The 17,673-nt window shown below is 39.5% G+C and overlaps 1 pseudogene; it reads right to left on the bottom strand.

The window, feature by feature from the left end:
* Positions 1-17,673, bottom strand: part of LOC150058718 (DNA endonuclease RBBP8-like) — a 32,586-nt pseudogene that overhangs the window by 10,393 nt on the left and 4,520 nt on the right.

Below are 17,673 nucleotides of genomic sequence, written 5' to 3'. Positions count from 1 at the left end.
CTATATGACAACCTCCATACTAGGCTATATAGCATGTTAAGGCCTGGGACTCTATAGTTTCCACTGTAAAAAAAAAAATAGCTAGGGCCAGGAGTTTGGCCTAGTGATAGAATGCTTGCCTAGCATGCACAAAGACCAGGGTTCAATTCCTTTGTACCACATACATAGAAAAAAGCCAGAAGTGGTGCTGTGGTTCAAGTGGTAGAGCTCTAGCCTTGAAAAAGCTCAAGGACAGTGCTCAGGCCCTGAGCTCAAGCCCCAAGACTGGCACCCACAAACACACAGAGGCTATCATGGGGCTTGAACTTTGGGCCTGGACACTGTTCCTGAACACTTCAGCTCAAGGATAGTGCTCTACCACTTTGAATCACAGCACCACTTCCGGTTTTCTGGTGGTTAACTAGAGATAAGGGTCTGATGGACTTTAATGCCCCGGCTGGCTTATGATCCTCAGATTTCAGCTTCCTGAATAGCTGGGATTACAAACGTGAGTCACCAGCACCAGCTAGTGCACCTTTTCTTATAACCTGTCCTTCATGGTGTTTGTTGCCCTGCAGTTGAGCTTATTCCATTTCTACTGATAATTTACTTGTAACTCAGTCCGTTCTTCCTTCCTTCCTTCCTTCCTTCCTTCCTTCCTTCCTTCCTTTTCTTTTTCCTTTTAATAGCACTGTAAGCCAGATGTGATAGCTCATGCCAGTCATTCAAGCTATTCAGGAGGCTGAGAGCAGTAGGATCATGGTTGACAGCCAGTCTGAGCAAGCAGTTCATGACCTGGTTAAAGAGTTCATGAAATTCCATGGAACCCAGTGGAACACATCTTTTCATCTCAGCCATGTACGAAACATAAATAGGATTGTGATTCAGGATGGCTGAGGCAAAAAGTAAGATTCTATTTAGAAAATAAAAAAGAAAGAAGGGGGGAGGGTGGGAGCATGGCAAAAAAAAAATTTAAGTCTCTAGGTAAGTGAACAAGTACTAATACACTGGGCCTCTGTTTGCAAGTATTTTATGGTCCCTGATTTAATAAAGCTCGTATATAGGGAAAGAGAGCTATGTGGATTAGGCTATATAATGGTAAATGGACAAAAATGTGAAGTATATGGAAAGGAGAATTTGTCAAAACGTAGCAAAACAAAATACAAACAATGAAAAAACAACAACCAGAATCATATAATTTTATCTTCATATCTTATTTCTTCTCCCAGGCCATTAAGACTCACCTAATACATGACCAAGTTACAAAGATCAGAAGTAAAGTGGACAGAGAAGAGGACAATTAAGTATTTTCCATCTAATAATTTTATTTTATTTTATTGCATATATTTTATTGTAATTAATAGAAGGGTTACAATATATTCACCAGATAGAAGGTGCATTACTTCACAAACATTGATACCCTTTCTCATGTCTTGGTCCTCATTTTCCTTCCCCCCATCCCCTCATTTTGTTTTCCCCCTTCCCTCTCCAATTTCAAATAACCAAATACACATATATATAATATATATATCAGATAACAAGGTAAAATACTGTAACAATATGAGATCGCCAAGGGAGAGCAAAAGAAATGAGAGATAACATAGCACATTAAGGACAACAATCACTCATTATATGGCTTTTGTTTCTATATCCTGGAGGTCCTTTCATTTAGTGTCATACTATATGGCCTTATGTATCTAGGTTTTGTTCTATTGAAAATCTCTGCTATGAGAGCCCAAGGTTTCTACTGATTAGGACAAATGAGGGAAACCATTGAGCCTAAGTTCCTTTGAGTCTGGCTTACTTCACTTAATATGATTTTTTCTAAGTCTTTCCATTTCCTTACAAATGGGGTGATGTTGTTCTTTCTGACAGCAGCATAAGAATTCCATTGTGTATAAATACCACATCTTGTTGATCCACTCATCAACTGAGGGACATCTGGGTTGGTTCCATATCTTTGCTATGGTGAATAGTGCTGCAATGAAGATCGTTGTGCTAGTGGGTTTAGTTTGTCCTTGTCTCTGGATGATTGGGTAAATGCCAAGTAGTGGAATTGCTGGATCATAGGGTAGCTCTATGTTTAGTCTTTTGAGGAACTGCCATACTGCTTTCCATAGTGGTTGAATTTTGCACTCCCACCAACAGTGTAGTAATGATCCCTCCTGGCCACATCCCCTCCAGCATCTATTGTTATTAGATTTCTTGATCCTGGCTATTCTAACTGGAATGAGGTGGAATCTTAGAGTTGTTTTGATTTGCATTTCTTTTATGACCAGAGATGTCAAGCATTTCTTCATGTGTCTATAGGCCATTTTTTTTTGCCAGTCCTGGGCTTTGGCTCAGGGCCTGAGCACTGTCCTTGGACTTTCTCAAGGCTAGAGCTCTACCACTTGAGCCTCAGCACCACTTCCAGCTTTTTTCTATGTATGTGGTACCAAGGAATCGAACCCGGGTCTTTGTGCACGCTAGGCAAGCACTTTAACCACTAGGCCAAACTCCCAGCCCTCTATAGGCCATTTTTCTTTCTTCTTCAGAGAAGACTCTCTTTAAGGCTTTGGCCCATCTTTTAATGGGATGGTTGTTTCTTCGGAGATTAGTTTTGGAGTGATTCAATTTTTTGAGCTGTTGATATATTTTTGATATGAGGCCTTGTCCATTGTATGGTTAGTGAAGATCTTCTCCCACTATGTAGGCTTCCTAATTAATTTACTATGTTCTTTGCCATACAAAAGCTCTGCAGTTTATTGCAGTCCCACTTATCTGGATTTTCTTTAACTTGTTGTGATTCTTGGTCCTTATTAAGAAAGTTTCAACCTGTGCCAAGGAGACCTAGTGTATCTCCTATTTCTTCTTGTAAAGTTTTCAGTGTATCTGCTTTTACCTTGAGGTCTTTGATCCATTTGGAGTTAATCCTGGTTCAGGGTGACAAAGAAGGATCCAACTTTAGTTTTCTGCAGGTGCTTAACCAGTTCTGCCAGCACCACTTGTTGAAGAGGCTGTCTTTCTTCCATTCTATTTTTATCAAAGTTTAGGTGGCCATGGGTCTGTGGGTTAATATCTGGGTCCTCAGTTCTATTCCATTGGTCTTCGGGCCTGTTCTTGTGCCAGTACCAAGCTGTTTTGGTCACTATAGTTGTGTAATAAAGTCTAAAGTTTGGTATAGCAATTTTTTTTAAAGATTTAATATTATTGTTTCCATGCTAGGGACCAAATTCAGGGCTTCACACAAGCTAGACAAATATTCTGTCACAGAATCACACCTTAGACTAATACTTGATATCTTTACTGTTTTTGAAAATAAGTTGGTTTTATTCTGATTATTTCATTTCTTTTTGTGTGTAAGCTTTCTCAGGGTCTGAGAAGATGAAGTAATGATAGCATTGAATAAACTGAGTTCACAAGACTATAATCTGTTTTTCCCCCTCCAAAAATACATTTTACATAAGAATTGAGATTTCTGGGTGTCATTGTGACCTCATTGGTATAACCAGGAATACTGTGACATTATAACCTAGAGGGCTGAATGACATATTCATAGTGGGCAAAGTTGCAATGCTTACAGATTTAATCATTTCAATTTTTAAATCAAATTAATTTTAGTAGCTCCAGAAAAGTAAAATGCTTCTGAACACTTCTCTACAGATTTGTCTCCCTTCATTATGAAAGAGATGGAACCTGAAATTTATACACTGGTAGATTCGTTGTCCCCAGAATTGATCAGCCTTCTTTATTCCCAGATAACATGATCTATCATCTTTGCAACTGTTTATTCATGTCTCACATCTGGTCAAATTGGTATAAACCTTTAGAAGAGAAAACAGAGTTAAAAAATAGCTTAACTTGGTACATCATTTTCTAAAACCTTCCATGTTTTCATTAATCTCTGATATATTTTAGTCTGTTGGTCTGAAAGCCCTGTCAGCATGCGAGGCATAAAACTTGATGATTTTTTTTGACAGTCCTGTGTCTTGGACTCAGGGCTTGGGCACTTCCTTTGGACACTTTTGCTCAAGGCTAGTGCTCTGCCACTTGAGCCACAATACCATTTCTGGCTTTTTCTGTGTATGTGGTACCAATGAATCAAATCCAGGACTTTGTTCATGCTCGGTGAGCACTGTACCACTAGGCTACGCTCTTGGACTAAATTAGATGATTTTTTTTAAGGTGATAATTACTTGTCAGATAAGTCATAGAAAAATCTTAAGGATGTTTTCTTCCAAGTAGGCTATATTTAGAACTCAGCCTTGATAAATAGTATTCAATAAGCTAAAATTAATGTGCCACACTCATATTGCAATTGTTTCTTTATAAAAACAGAGAAAATGTATAATAAACAGAAAAGAGAATTTTTAACAGAGAAGAAAATTATAAAGTTTGTATAAAAGAATTTTAAGCAAGCAAAATCAGCTTGATGACCTTAAATCTCCCCATTTTTTTTTGAGGGTTGCATTGTTAGACCCTTTTGGAGATTCAATGATTGTTCTTAGCTGGAATTTGTTATATGTAATTTTGTGATAGGAAGAAAGCAATGGGCAACAACCTTGTTAAAAATGGAGACATTTTGTGGCTAAATGTGAGAGGGATTTTTCCCAATCACAATCCTCTCTCCACCAAAACCGAGTAGACCGACTCATTTCCATTGCAGAAGCCCAGTGCTTCTGCCATGGGGTTTACCAGGACTCCCATTGCAGATTCTTCAGTCATTTCTGGGCAGCACTTAGATTTCATTGTTGCCCAAAATTACTGGAAGCTCATCAATCAACAAATGCTCCTGGATACCTTTTAAAAATATGGAAGATAGGGGAAGGAAGATGGTGCCGAGACAATAGGGACGCTGCCTAGCTTTCTCTGACAAAAAGAGAGAACCAGGGAGTCCCACGAGCCAACTACCTAAAGAAATCCACAACAACAAACTCAAAAAGCAACGGAGAAGGACTCAAACCGGAAAAGAAATCCAGATAAAGCTCACATCCAACTTTCTCAAAGAATTCGGAACGCGAGGACCCCTCCCCCACCTCTCGCTGCCGGATCCAAGCCACGGAAAGCCTCTGGCTTCGGACCAAGCCGCAAAAAGCGCGGGTGCAGGCTCCACACTGAGAAAGCTGCAGGCGCCCAATCTAATCCACGAAAAGCAGCAGCAGTGGAGGGTGCCAGGCTGGGAGCCCAAAGGCTGCAGAAACCAGCACAGAACCGGGCCAGCGAACAGCGGAAGCAGCGGAACCCAGACGCAGAACCAGACAGCAAGCAGCAGAACCCAGACGCAGAACACAGGCGGCGGCGGAGACCCGAGGGGAGTGAAAGACTCCCCACCACCGTGGAACACCCGCAGACGGGCGCAGAGGCGTGAGTAATACAGCGCATCCCCAAACACATCGGGAAAGCTGAGCGGGTGCCAAGCAATAGAACTTAACTCAGACCCCTCCACCCCGCCCGAGAAAGACTGGCGGGAGCAGGGGGGCAAGGAATTTAGAATCCTGTCCCTCCCCTCAACAGCCCCCTCCCTCAGGCCATTGACTGGAGATTGACAGGCGGGCTACCCATAAGACCCAGCACCCCACCAATGGAGGCAGAGCTGTCCCAACTCCCACCTGCCCAACGGGCTCAACCCCCAGCCCTCTGACTGGAGACTGACAAGCGGGCGGACCCTAAGACTCAGCACCCCACCAGGGGAGGCGGAGCTGTCCCAGCTCCCACCCACCCACCAGGCTCCTCTCCCAGGCCGCTGGATCTGGAGAGTGGAGGGCATTGGAACCCTGCCTTACAACAGTGCGGGAAAATAGGAGCCAGCATCTGCCCCCCCTCAATTCCTGAGCGGGGCATCCTCCAGCTGGGAATCCTGAGCAAGACACCACCGAGGGGCCCCCCACAGTCACACACTCTGACAAAGCAGTGGAAACACAGCAGGGATCTGAAGGGCCGACCAGCAGCCAAGCTCCCCTTCTGAGAACCAAAAAGGCGCAGCTCCGCCCTTGGAGCCCACGTCCCCAGCTGGGCCCCACCCCTGGGAACAGAGGGGTCTCCTGCTGGTCCTGCTGAGAGCCCCTGAAACTCTCAATCCCCAGACCCTTGGCTTGGGGCCGCCCCTGGAAGCAGCACAGGAAAACGTCCGCCAACCGCACTCAGACGGAAGCTCGCAGATCCATCCCATGGTCCACTGTGAGGCCACTGGTTGGGCTAAGAGGTAGTCGCGCAGCAACACATAAGTTTTATTCTAATACTTTCCAAACTTTGTACTCAAATACCCTACCTACTTACCCCCTGACCTCTCTCATTCTATTTTTCTATCTCTGGACCTCTGCTCGTCTTTCAACCCTTATACTGCATGGATCTACACTTGATGGCTGTTGAGCAACACTGTATATCTAGGTGTTTAATTATTCTCTAGGCTCAGAGGGACTTAAAGACAATAGAGATTGGATTGAGAGGCTTATTGTTTTGGGTATAAATCGCTTATCAGTGGATTATTAGACTGGTCGGTAACTGCACAAAAAGAAAGAGTGATAACACCAATCAAAACTTGTGAACATCTAGAGTCTGCCAGCTACAGAGGTCTAGGTTGGTTATATCTGAAAAACTATAATCGTGTTTAGTATTAATCTTGCTCCCATTTTCAAATGGGCAGAACAAGAAACTCAAGAAAAATGTCAAATCAAGAAACAACATCCCCCACCCTCCTCACCCAATGTAAACAGCCAATGGAACAGTCACTAGCAAACCTAGAGGAGAGTCTTCCAAGTGCTGTACAAATGCAATTGATAAACATCATTAATGAAAAATGTGAAAATATAAAGAAAGAGATAAGGGAGGAAGCCATAGCTGAACAAAAGGAAACCATAAACAAGGTGATAAGTGAAAAAGAAGAAGCCATAAAGGAGGCCATAATAAAGGTTTTTCAAAGAAAGATGGATGAATTCATAGAATCCACAAATAAAAAGGTGATCGAACTCCAGCAAATGTTCAAAGAAAATAAAGCTACTGAGCTGACCACTCAAATGGAAATCAAGGAGCTAAAGAAATCCACACATGATCTAAAACAAGAGATGCAAGGCATCAAAAATGAGCAATTAGTAGCAAGGGAGATGAAAAATAAAGTAGATAGCTTTGATAGCAGGTTAGACAATGCAGAGGAAAGAATTTCCGGGGCTGAAGATAATTTAGTTATTATAGAGAAAGAACAGAAAATGAGTCAATCCAAATCTAGGAAAAATGAGAGAGCGCTTCAGGAGGTCCAAGATACAATTAGGAAGCCTAATTTAAGGCTAATTGGTATTGAGGAGGGCGTGGAGAAAGAGGTCAATGGTATTGGAAATATACTTCAGGGAATCATCTCAGAGAATTTCCCAAACATCCAGAAGGGCAGGCCCATCTAGATACAAGAAGCTTTTAGAACCCCAAACAGACCTGACCAGAAAAGAACATCCCACCGCCACATCATAATCCGAACTGGATCAATAGAAACCAAAAAAAAGGATCCTAAAGGCAGCCAGGGAAAAGGGTTCAGTAACCTATAAAGGAAAACCAATCAGAATAAACCCAGATTACTCAGCAGAGACCATGCAAGCAAGAAGTGACTGGAAGCATATATGTCATGCCCTTAAGTCAAATAACTACCAACCAAGAATACTGTACCCAGCTAAGCTCTCATTCATAACTGAGGGAACAATAAAAACATTCCATTCCAGGGAAAAGCTGCAACAATATGTCACAACAAAACCAACACTACAGAGAATTCTGAAAGATGTTCTATACATAGAAAACCAAAATAAATGCAATATAGGGAAAGAAATGGCACCTAAACAGCATACCATCTAAGGACCACAAGAACTGTCAAGACACAGGCCCAAATAAAAGCTTTTAAAAATGGTAGGACCTAATAAATATCTCTCAATCCTAACTCTCAATATCAATGGACTTAACTCTCCAATTAAACGGCATAGGCTGTCTAGTTGGATCAAAAAGCAAGAGTCATCGTTCTGCTGTCTTCAAGAGACAAATCTTACCCAAAAAGACAAGCATCTTTTGAAAGTGAGAGGTTGGAATAAATTCTATCAAGCTAACGGCCCCCATAAACAAGCTGGAGTTGCCATCCTCATATCAGATAAAATAGACTTCAAACCAAAATTAGTAAGAAAAGACAAAGAAGGTTACTACATACTAATAAGGGATCTTTCCTCCAGGAAGACATAACGATCCTAAATATTTACACACCCAATCCCGGAGCTCCAAACTTCATCAAGCAAACTTTACTTACACTGAAACCATACATAGATCGAAATACAGTGATTGTTGGTGACTTTCACACACCACTCTCACCTATGGACAGATCAACAAGGCAAAAACTCAACAGAGAAACCTTAGAACTGAACAACTATATAGACCAACTAGATCTAACAGACATCTGCAGAATATTCCACCCAGCAACAACACAATATACGTTTTTCTCAGCAGCACATGGAACATTTTCCAAAATAGATCACATCTTAGGCCATAAAACAAACCTGGACAGATTCAGAAACACAGAAATTATTCCATGCACACTCTCAGACCACAAAGGCATCAAATTGGAACTGAACACACATCTCCACCAACGAAAACCCTGTAACTCATGGAGACTGAACAACACATTTTTGAATCACCAATGGGTCATCGAAGAGATCAGAACAGAAATCCAACAGTTTATGAAATTTAACAGTAAGGAGCACACAAAATACCAACTCCTTTGGGACACAGCAAAGGCAGTACTCAGAGGAAAATTTATAGCGCTGAGTGCCTACAACAAGTTGGAAAAATTGCAAACCAACAAGTTAATATCTCACCTTAAGCTCCTGGAAAAGGAGCAACAAACCAACCCTAATCCCAGTAGAAGAAAGCAAATAATTAAAATCAAAGCAGAATTAAATGATTTTGAATCCAAAAAAACTATAGAAAGAATCAACAAAACAAGGAGTTGGTTCTTTGAAAGAATTAACAAAATTGACAACCCTTAGCAAATCTTACCAAAAAAAGAACAGAGCATACCGAAATAAACAAAATCGCAGATGAAAATGGTAATATCACGACAGAAATTACCAAGATCCAGAATATCATGAGGGAATACTTCTCAAACCTTTATGCCAACAAATTTGAGAATCTAGATGAAATGGATGAATTCCTAGCCAATATTAACATACCCACACAGAACCAAGAAGAACTAACCCAACTCAACAGGCCTATTTCAAGCTCTGAAATAGAAATGGCAATTAGAGAACTTCCACCTAAGAAAAGCCCAGGGCCAGATGGATTCACAGCTGAATTCTATAAGGTCTTCAAAGCAGAGCTCACACCAATACTACTCAAGCTCTTCAACGAAATTGAAAATGAAGGTTCCTTACCAAACTCATTCTATGAAGCCAGTATAACCCTCATCCCCAAACCAGACAGAGATTCATCAAAGAAAGAGAACTATAGACCTATATCTTTGATGAACATCGATGCAAAACTTCTCAACAAAATGCTGGCCAACCGTCTACAACAACTCATCAAAAAAATTATACACTGTGATCAAACTGGGAGGCAAAGCTGGTTCAACATACACAAATCAATTAATATAATTCAACACATCAACAGGAGCAAGGACAAAAATCACATGATTGTCTCAATAGACGCGGAAAAGGCATTTGACAAGATCCAACACCCCTTTATGTTAAAAGCTCTGGAGAAACTAGGAATCCATGGAACATTCCTCAATGTAATAAAGGCTGTGTATGAGAAACCTACTGCTAGTATTACAGTTAATGGTGAAAATCTAAAGCCATTCCCTCTAAAATCAGGAACGAGACAAGGATGCCCACTCTCTCCACTCCTCTTTAACATAGTACTAGAATTCCTAGTCAGTGCAATAAGGCAAGAAGCAAGCATAAAAGGGATCCAAGTAGGGAAAGAGAAAATAAAACTATCCCTCTTTGCAGATGACATGATTCTGTATTTAAAGAATCCTATAGACTCTACTCCCAAGCTCCTTGAGCTGATCCAAAGCTTTGGAAGAGTAGCAGGCTATAAAATCAACCCTCAAAAATCAACTGCCTTCCTTTATGCCAACAGTGAGAGGAACGAGGCAATAATCAGGAAAGAAACTCCTTTCACAATAGCCTCAAAGAAAATAAAGTACCTAGGAACTAGCTTAACTAAGAATGTAAAGGACCTTTTTGATGAAAACCTTAAAACCCTAAAAAGGGAAATTAAAGCAGAACTGAGGAAATGGAAAAACCTCCCATGCTCCTGGATTGGAAGAATCAACATTGTGAAAATGACAATCTTGCCAAGAGCTATCTACAAATTCAATGCAATACCCATCAATATCCCAATGTTATTCTTTAAAGAAATAGAAGAGGCAATCCAAAATTTCATATGGAATAATAAAAGACCCCGGATAGCAAAAACACTTCTTAGCAGAAAGAACAGTGTTGGAGGAATTTCAATTCCAAACTTTAGACTCTATTACAGAGCTATAATTATCAAAACAGCTTGGTACTGGCACAGGAACAGGCCTGAAGACCAATGGAATAGAACTGAGGACCCAGATATTAAACCACAGACCTATGGCCACCTAATCTTTGACAAGGGAGCCAAAAAAATAGAATGGAAGAAAGACAGCCTCTTCAACAAGTTGTGCTGGCAGAACTGGTTAAGCACCTGCAGAAAACTAAAGTTGGATCCTTCTTTGTCACCTTGCACTAGAATTAACTCCAAATGGATCAAAGACCTGGAGGTAAAAGCTGACACACTGAAAACTTTACAGGAAGGAATAGGAGATACACTAGGCCTCCTTGGCACAGGTTGAAACTTTCTTAATAAGGACCAAGAATCACAACAAGTCAGACAAAGGCTGGATAAGTGGGACTGCATTAAACTGCAGAGATTTTGTATGGCAAAGGACATAGCTAGTAAACTAATCAGGAAGCCTACAGAGTGGGAGAAGATCTTCACCAACCAAACAATGGACAAAGGCCTCATATCTAAATATATCAACAACTCAAAAAATTGAATCACTCCAAAACTAACCTCCAAAGTAACAACCATCCCATTAAAAAATGGGCCAAAGACTTAAAGAGAGTCTTCTCTGAAGAAGAAACAAAAATGGCCTATAGACACATGAAGAAATGCTCCACATCTCTGGTCATAAAAGAAATGCAAATCAAAACAACTCTAAGATTCCACCTCACTCCAGTTAGAATGGCCAGGATCAGGAAAACGAATAACAACAGATGCTGGAGGGGATGTGGCCAGGAGGGATCACTACTACACTGTTGGTGGGAGTGCAAACTCTTTCAACCACTATGGAAAGCAGTGTGGCAGTGCCTCAAAAGGCTAAACATAGAACTCCCCTATGACCCAGCAATTCCACTACTTGGCATTTACCCAACCATCCAGAAACAAGGACATACTAAACCCACTAGCACAACAATGTTCATTGCAGCACTATTCACCATAGCAAAGATATGGAACCAACCCAGATGCCCCTCAGTTGATGAGTGGATCAACAAGTTGTGGTATTTGTACACAATGGAATTCTATGCTGCTGTCAGAAAGAATGACATCGCCTCATTTGTTAGGAAATGGAAAGACTTAGAAAAAATCATATTAAATGAAGTAAGCCAGACTCAAAGGAACTTAGGTTCAATGGTTTCCCTCATTCATCATAATCAGTAGAAACCTTGGGCTCTACTAGCAGAGATCTGCAATAGAGCAAAATCTTGATACATAAGGCCATATAATGTGAAGCTAATTGAAAGGACCTCCAGGATATAGAAACAAAAGCCATATAAGGAATGATTGTTGTCCTTAATGTACTATGTTGTCTCTCATCTCCTTTGCTGTCCCTTGGTTATCTCATATTGGTATAGTATCTCACTTTGTTATCTGATATATTGAATTTATTTGTATTTGGATATTTGAAATTTGATAGGGAAGGGGGGAAAACCAAGACGGGTAGGGGGTGTATGGGGGGGAGGGAAATGGGTACCAAGACATGTGAAAGGGTATCAATGTATGTAAATTAATGCACCTTCTATCTGGCAAATATCATGTAACCCTTTTACTAATTACAATAAAAAAAGATATATAAAAAATATGGAAGATAGATAGATAGATAGATAGATAGATAGATAGATAGATAGATAGAGGGTGTTTTCATGATAATCATTGGCAAGCTTGGCATCTGTAGAATTTTATCGATGGAGCCCTTAAAACTTGGCACGGACGATGATGTTAACAAACACCAAAGGTCCTCGAAGAAAGATTTGAAATGAGAATTCAAATCACAATTGAGCCGAGAATGATGGAAATGAAAAGTTGTGCTTGGAAAAAATGGCACATTCAGTGTGAGGGTTATAGCGGATTTTTCTCTACCCTCCTCCCAACTCTGGGTTATGGTATCAGAGGCAATAGAGCTATAACAACTGTAAAAACAACAAACACTGCATAGATGTGACCTAAAATGGATCCAAGTACAAAGTATAACTGATTATAAACTAGTACTATGAGAGTTTGTTTAAAGAATCTTCAAAATGATCCAGCAGTATCACTCATGGGCAATCATCTGAAAGATTATAATTTATATACAGTAAAAACATTTCCACAACCATGTTTCTTGGTGCAAGATTCACCAAAACCAAGTAATGGAAGCAGCCCAGGTGTTCTACAGTGGATTAGTAGACCAAGAAACTGTGACACATACCCACACACCCTCCCCCAACATGTCTGTGTATGTGGTATATAATGAAATTTTACTCATCCATTAGGAAGAATATTAATACTATGTCATTTCCATGGAAATAGATGGACCTGAATAAAATTATGTTAAGTGAAGTAAGTCAGACTCAAAGAGACAAAAGGCCCACGTTTCTCTCATATATAGAAGTTAGAGCAAAACAACATAGATAAAACATATGGAGTCATATTACACAAGCAGATGACTAAAGAATGGACTACCTAGCAGAAGATTACAGCTTAACAAAATTAATACCAGGAAGCTGGAACATGTGTTATCAGCACTGAAGGAACAAGTCAAGAGGAAGGGGAGGCAAACAAATGGAGAAAGGATGGGTAAATACCGTCATACTACTCAGCATAAACACATGAAAATGGAACCAGGCAACTTGAGAGGATGGATGAGGTTGGGAGAATGATAGGAGGAGTAATGTCAATCAAGATGCATTGTAATCATAAACTGACATTTGAATTGAAATTCCTTTATACCACTACTTAAGGACACTAATAAAAAATAAGTTACATCCTATATTGTCTTTATTTTTAATTAATACTACTTGAAATTAATATTATACACTTAAGAAGTAAAAGTTCCCTGTGGAGAGCAGTCTAAATTTAAATATGTTGGGACATTGCCACTACAAAACAAAAATATGCTAGAATTTCCACTATTTTATGGCTCATTGCTTCTCAGTTACAAAAGTGGTACATATGACTTTAAGTCATTTAATTTTTGAATTAGAAATTATGGTTACTGATCCTGTATGAGAGCAGCAGAAAGTCATGAAGTAGCAAAGAGTGAAACCAAGACCAGGGATACCCTCCCTGGGCTTGACTTTCCAATGTCTTTAAATTTTATCAACTCTTGATGGTTTAAAATGAAGGGAGGACCAGGATTATGTGTAATTGCTGTATTATGGGGTAGTTCTATGTGTAGTTTCTTTGAGGACCCTCCATATTGCTTTCCAGAGTGGTTGACCAAGTCTACATTCCCCACCAGCTGTTTAATGAGTTTCTTTTTGGTGACATCCACATTAGCATTAGTTACTGTTAGTTTTTGTGATAATGGTCATTCTAACTGGGGCGAGATGGAATTGATTTGCATTATCTTCATGGCCAGAAATGTTGAACATGTTTTTCATGTCTATTGGCCATGTTTACTTCTTCTGAGAAGTCTCTCTTTAAGTCATTATTAACTGGGTTATTGTTTTTTTGACAGTTCAATTTTTTGAGCTCTAAATATATTTTGGACATTAGAGCCTTGTCTGATGAAGAGCTGGTAAAAAAAAAAAAAAAAAACCAACCTCCCATTCTGTGATCTGTCTATGCAGCTTGTTAACTATATCCTTTGCTGTGCAGGAACTTTTAAGTATGATATAATCTTATCTACCAATTCTTTCTTTGATTGTTGTTTTTTAGAAACTTAGTTTTGTTAATGCACCTTCTATCTGGCAAATATCATGTAACCCTTTTATTAATTACAATAAAAATTTTTTTAAAAAAAGAAAGAAAAAAAAAAGAAACTTAGTTTTGACCTGTGCTTGGGAGCCGTACTGTTTCCTTTCTCTTTTTCTTTAAATGTTTCATGGTTTCTGATTTTACATTAAGATCTGTGACCCATTTTGAATTGATACTGGTGCAAGGTGATATATGAATATCTAGTTTCAGTTTGCTGTGCATAGATGTCCAGTTTTGCAAGCACCAGTTGTTGAAAAGACTATCCTTCCAGCCTATATTTTTTGCTTCTTTATCAAATATTTGAAGGCTATGGGTCTGTGGGTTCATTTCTGGGTCTTCTGTTCCATTGATCCCTGGGGCTACTTGTGTGCCACTACCAAGCTGTTTTCATTACTGTGGCTCTGTAACAGAATTTGGAGTTGGGTATTGTTGCTCTTTCAGTACTGCTTTTCCTGTTAAAGATTGTTCTTAAATTTGTTTTTGTTATTGTTGTTGATCTATGTGATCTTTTGGATTGCTTTCTCTGTCTCTTTGAAGAACGTTGCTAGAATTTTGATGGGTATTGCATTGATTTTTTTTTACAGTAAGTTTATTTTGGCTGTGGCATGCCACATGAGTCAAGGTGTGGAGTTATCCACACATGTGGCATGTTGATGTTGAAAAAAATGCATGTGAATCAGTTTGGATTTTTAATTTTAAGGTCTCTGAGGTCTTTCTATACCTAAAAGATATAAACAAATATTTTAAAAGCTATAAAAGTAACTATAAAATAAGCTGAAAGTGTAGCCTAGTGGTAAGTGCTTGCCTAACATGTGGTGCTGCATACACAAAAAAGCCAAAAGTTGGCTAGGAGTTTAGCTTAACAGTAGAGTGCTTGCCTAGCATGTGTGAAGACCCAAGTTCGAGTCCTCAGGATCACATGCTCAGAAAAGCCAGAAGTGGTGCTACAGCACAAGTGGTAGAGCACTAGACTTGAGAAAGCCCAAGCTTAGGCCCTGAATTCAAGCCCAAGGACTGGCAAAAAAAAAGAGCAGCTATAAAATTACCTACCATAGTAAAGTATGTTTCACAAATTAATCTATAAATCCCTAGAAAGTACTAATTAATGTATCAATAGAATTTTCTCATTGAATATACTAAACAATCTAGAAAAATCAAAGAGATAGAAACTATCAAAATAATATGGAAAGGGGTCCAGAATTTGGCCTAGTGGTAGAGTGCTTGCTTAGCATGCACAAAGATCTGGGTTCGATTCCTCAGTACCATATACACAGAAAAAAGCCGGAAATGGTGTGGCTCAAGTGGTAGAGCTCTGGCCTTCAGAAAGCCCAAGGATTGTGCTCAGGTCCTGAGTTCAATGCCCAAGACTGGCTAATAATAATAATAATAATAATATAGAAAATAATGATAATGATAACAAAGATTTTCTTAGCAGGGGCAGTGGCACATGCCTGTAACCCTAGATACTCAGGAGGCTGAAATTTGAGGATCAAGGTTCAAAGCCAGCCCAGGCACAAAAGGGCTTGAAATTCTTATCTCTAATTAACTTCTAGAACATGGGGAATGGAGCTTGGCTCAAGGGTATGGAAGTAGCCTTGAGCTGAGGAGCTCAGGGACAGCACCCAAGCCCAGGGGTAAGGCAGTAGCCTTGAACTGAAGAGCTCAGGGACAGTGCCCAGGTCGAGTGCAAGCCCCATCACACACACACACACACAGACACACACACAGACACACACACACACACACACACACACACACACACACGCACAGAAGGATTTTCTTCCCAGAGAGTAAGGCTGCACTAAAGTAGTAAACACTGTGGTAGCAGTACAATATGGCACAAGGTCCATCAGGGTTACAAACTCTAAACCTGAAAGATATCCACATATATTAAGGAACTATATAGGATGCAGGGGATTAACAATCAGTGCATCACATGTACATGAAATAATTCTGAAAAAATTAAAATTCCAAGTGCAAAAAGTAACTTTTAAACTATTATAAGAAGGTATGAGGCCTTCTAATAATTATAACAAAGGAAAGGATTCTTAAGCAAAAAATATACCAAAAAGATAGCTAACTTGTATTAATAAAAATTTACATTTCAGCTGGGTGCCAGTGGCTCATGCCTGTAATCCTAGCTATTCAGGAGGCTGAGATCTTGAAATCTCACAGTTCAAGGTCAGCTCAGGCAATTAACTACCAAATTAACTACCAAAAAGCTGAAAGTGAAGCTCTGGTGCAATTGGTAGAGCATTAGACTTGAGATGAAAAGCTCAGAGACAGTGCCCAGGCATTAAGTTCAAAATCCAGAACCCAGGCCCTCCTCCCCACACACAACCTGTTTGATATAATTAAGGGCCACTTTATAATAGAATTAAAAGATAAACCACATTGAGAAAGAATTAAGGGCAAACCCAATGAACAAAAGAACCTCAGAGAAAAATAAACAACTAAAGCAAATGTTCAGTCTCACTAACTGTGAGGCTTTAAAACTCATCAAAAATAATAGTTCATGCTCAATGCTAGTGGCTCACCCCTGTAATCCTAGCTACTCAGGAGGCTGAGATCTAAGGATCAAGGTACAAAGCCAGCAGGCACTAAAGTCTATGAGATCCTTATCTCCAATTAATCACCAGAAAACCAGAAGTGGCACTGTGACTGGATGTAGTAGAGCACTAGCTTTGAGCTGAAGAGTTCAGGGACAGTGCCCAGGCCCAGAGTTCAAGTCCCATGACCAATAAATTATTATTATTAATAATAATAATGGTTTATATATATTAATAAAAATTGTAGTCCACTATCTATTGCTGAAGAGTATGCAAAGGCATGAGAACACTCAGCACATAGGAGATATTTTGGCATGTTCTAAACAGATATGTACTTTAAGACCCACACTGTCTAAATCTAAGCACATATGAACAAAGAAAATATATACCAAAAGTATTATTTGCAATATTTCTAAGCAACCAAATGTCCTCTAATAAAATGGATCATTTATATGTGCTATATTCATTTGTTTAATGTGAATCAGAGACCTTAGTGAGCAAAACTACAAATCTCAGCATGGGTAAATCCCCAAAGTAGTTGAATAAAACCCTATAAGTACAGTTATATACCCCAGAATTACTAGTGACTTTTGAAATGGGAAAACATCTCTATTTCTTTGATACTAGAAATATATTGCAGGTAAGCTACCTCAGTATCGATGGTTATAGGTAATACAAGCTTTAAAATTCTTTACTTTGGGTCTGGTTTACTTCACTAAATATGATTCCTTCCAAGTCTTCCCATTTCCTTACAAATGGGGTGATCTCATTCTTTCTGATTAAAGCACAGAATTCTATTGTGTATATATTTTCTTGATCTATTGTGTATGTATTTTCTTGATCTTTTCTTGATCTACTGAGGGGCATCTGGGTTGGTTCCATATCTTAGCTATGGTAAATAATGCTGCAATAAACATAGTTATGCTGGTAGCTTTAG

Source organism: Megascapheus bottae, chromosome 9 (assembly GCF_031878675.1).
Source record: "Megascapheus bottae isolate mThoBot1 chromosome 9, mThoBot2.hap1, whole genome shotgun sequence".
Taxonomy (NCBI): domain Eukaryota; kingdom Metazoa; phylum Chordata; class Mammalia; order Rodentia; family Geomyidae; genus Megascapheus; species Megascapheus bottae.
Note: the sequence above shows the minus strand (reverse complement) of the source record. Positions and strands in the feature narration are given on the sequence as shown.